Source organism: Antechinus flavipes, chromosome 5 (genome assembly GCF_016432865.1).
Source record: "Antechinus flavipes isolate AdamAnt ecotype Samford, QLD, Australia chromosome 5, AdamAnt_v2, whole genome shotgun sequence".
NCBI classification, from domain to species: Eukaryota; Metazoa; Chordata; class Mammalia; order Dasyuromorphia; family Dasyuridae; genus Antechinus; species Antechinus flavipes.
In genome coordinates, this window is record NC_067402.1 from 255489443 (window position 1) to 255493250 (window position 3808).

General features: G+C 33.1%; 1 non-coding gene across 1 annotated transcript; it reads right to left on the minus strand.

The window, feature by feature from the left end:
* Nucleotides 1-335: 335 nt before the first annotated feature.
* On the minus strand, nucleotides 336-461 carry LOC127539518 (U6atac minor spliceosomal RNA). The gene has a single exon (XR_007947952.1). It is a non-coding gene; the product is annotated as a U6atac minor spliceosomal RNA (small nuclear RNA).
* Nucleotides 462-3808: the final 3347 nt, after the last annotated feature.

Below are 3808 nucleotides of genomic sequence, written 5' to 3' on the forward strand. Positions count from 1 at the left end.
ATGACAACTAAAGGCATGGAACTGCCTGAGCTCTTCTCCAAATGCTTTCATGTTTCATTTTGTTTTTATCTTTTGATGTTTCTTTTTTCACAATTGTGACTAATATGGAGATGTATTTTACATGTTAGCACACACACACACACATACACACACACACACACACACACACACACACATATGTATATCACCTATACAAAAATGCCTACTTTTTTTGGAATGGGGAAAGGAGGGAGAAAAATTTGGAACTCAAAATCTTGTAAAATATGAACTCTATAAATTTTCTTGACATGTAATTGGGAAAAATAAGATTTAAAATACAAAAAAGTTCCTACCTTTCAAAGCTGGTTAGATGCTACAGAGTAGATAGTGATAACCTTACCCTAGATGTATTTTAAAAGCTACTAAGACCTCTTACATTCCTATGAAGGGAAGTGCTAGCCTTCTTTACTCTCATACTACATAAGCCTGATTCAAAAAAGATAGATGTTTTTATAGTAAGAATAATTATAGTTCCTATATTAATAACAAAAGAGAAAATTAGAAGAAAGACATTAGTACATCTGGTTTTGGTCTTTTAAAATTTGTAATCTTAGACTGCTCTAAACTCTTAAGGAGCTCCTGTTTTGGGAACTTGTAAAGTTCATACTGGGTAAAGGCTGGGTCCTAGAGCTCTTGGGACATAACAGATTTTTTTAAAAAAATTAAATTAAATTTATTTTAATTAAATCAAAAACATATGCAGAGATAAATTTCAACATTCATCCTTGCAAAACCTTGTGTTCAATTTTTTTTTCTCTCTTCTTTCCCCCATCCCCTTCCCTAGACAGAAAATAATCCAATATGGGTAAAACATGTGCAATTCTTCTATAAATATTTCTACTATTACCATGCTGCACAGAAAAATGCAGTGAAAAGGGAAAAAAAAAAGGAAGGAAAACAAAAGGCAAGCAAACAACAACAAAAAAATGTAGAAATACTATGTTGTGATCCACACTTAATCCCAATCCTCTCTCTGGGTGTAGATGGCTTTCTTTATCACAAGAACATTGGAACTGCCTTGAAATACCTCACTGTTGGAAAGAGTTACATCCATCAGAATTAATCATCATATAATCTTACTGTTGTTGTGTAGAGTATTCTGATTCTACTTACTTCACTTAACATTAATTCATGTAAGTCTCTCCACATCTCTCTGAAATCATCTTGCTGATCATTTCTAATAGAACATTAATAGCTCATAACAATCATATACTTATGCAGCTATTCTGCTACTAATGGGCATTGACTCAGTTTACATTCCCTTGCCACTACAAAAAGGGAAGTTACAAACAATTTTTCATATGTGGTCCTTTTCCCTTTTTTATGATCTCTTTGGGATACAGGCCCAGTAGAAAAATTGCTGTATCAAATTATGTGCACAGTTTGATAGTCCTCTGAGCACAGTTCCATATTGCTCTCCAGAATGGTTAGATCAATTCACAACTTCGCCAACAATGTATTGTTGTCTTAGTTTTCCCACATCACCTCTAACATTTTTCATTATCTTTTCCTGTCATCTTAGCAAATCTGAGAAGTTTGTAATGGTACATCAGAATTGTCTTGATTTGCAAAGGGAATGGATTTTTAACAAGAACATTTAACAATTTAATAACAAGAAGAATTGATTTAACAAGAAGATTTTTACCAATACATATTCTTCATGAGGCCTGGAAAAAACCCAATCATGATCTTTTTTTTCCTCAGGGGAGAGGCTATTCTAGCTAATTCTAACCCTTCCAAATATATATATACACACTAAATATGTAATCACATACATACACATGAATACATATATGCACACATACACAGATGCATGTGCAATGGGTAATTATATATTTATATTTTATATATTTTATACACACACACACCACACACACACACACACATACACACACATATATATATATATACATATTTGAGTGTGGGTATGTATGGACTGACAAAGGTCATTCTATATCTTGTTTCTTAACTACCCCTAAAACTGTTTGGGCTTTGCCTCAATCAAAATGAGATCTGTTAAGGACCTTAGTTTATAAAGGCCACTGCATCTATGACCATTTCCAGTTGTCATGATCTGTGTCTTGCCCCTGGACTCAAATAACTCTGGAGCAGAAAGTGAGGCTGGAGACTTTGCAGAATCCTGCTTTACTTAAATCTAGTTCACTTGCATGCCATGGAAATCACCCCCCTAATGTAATGATCATCTTCAAGAAGGAAAAACAATACCACAACAATAATAGCAACACTTTGTTTCCAGAGCATAACTACTACACTACTAACACACAAGCACACATACACACACACTTGCAATATATTATAGGCAAAATGATATGCTATAACCTGGAAACAACATTCCATTGTTTCTTGGTGAATTGTTACAAGCTTACTTTTATGCCTCCCATCAATTCCTTTCTCAGATTCTTAAACTATATATTCTTTCAAGGTATAACTCATTCAAAATGCATTATATGATGCTTTTCTTGTGTCTCTCTCCCTTTTTTCTTAATAATATTTTGCAATTACTTTGTACCTGTACTGAACATACCAATCCATGTTTGTAATGAATAGAATAGAGTTTTTGTCCAGGTATGAGGAAAGATCATACCAAAAGGTCACCAAGTTGCCCAGGTGATGATGAATGCTCTTGCTAAATTCTTAGATGTTTACCATAACTGCAGTGAATACCTGCTACTCATTTTTGATCCAGGTGCATACTTATTGGATTTTATAAATGCAAAAAACCCATTCAAATATAATATTTCATTAGCTTGTCACAAAATTGGCTCATATGTTTTGCCTCCACCTGGAATTTGTTCCAGGATAATCTCTAAACATAGCAAGAAGAGATCATGCCTAATTTTCCATTAAGAATATTTCTAATTAGATTTTTACTGAACTGCAAATTGTTAATTTACCTAGCAGAAGTGTTTCCTGAGGGTAGAGTAGCTTATTATTTTTTACTTTTCAGAACCCATAAGGAAATATACTTTTTATAATTTAGTATATGTTTAGTTCATGAAATAGAAAAATAATAAATATATGTACCTGAGTCTTCCCATGTGACTGCTTAACATCAGACATAAAGCTATCAGCAGCAAATGCAGCTTCACTAATGGCTTAATTCACCTATTTAATTTGTCTAAAGCTCATATGACAATTTGTCCCCACCCCCTAGTTTTTTATATATAATTCTCAGGAAGAAAGAAAAAAAGAATGGCTTCTGGTAGGTATCAACCAGTATTATAGTATTCTAGGTGTCTGTCATTTTTGAGACTGAGTCATGTTAGAGAGGGATAGGGAAAATTCTATTAGGCAAAGTAATCCACATGGAGGAGTTTTTTTTTTTTTTTTCCTTTCTTTCATGGAAAGTCCCCTTCCATCTCCTAGGAGTTCTTGTTTGTTTTAGTTTTTGATTTTTTTCCTCAATAATTCCTGATCTTTGAAAAGATATCAAACTGTGCATTTTCTTTGATCCAGCAGTGTCACTACTGAATATGTATCCCAAAGAGCTTATAAAAATGGGGAAAAGACCCACATGTGCAAAAATGTTTGTAGTATCTCAATAATACCTTATGATGATCCAGCATGATTCCCTCTTCATGATGTCTTGTGACTTTGTTACCAAACTGTTTTTTTTTTCTTTTCTAAAATAACACACTTAGCATGAAAATTCATAATATTTTAATCACATTTAGTCTTAGGTATTCTTCTCTTTTCTCAGATTCTATCCTTAGAATACATAGTTATTACAGAAAACAGCATGATGTGG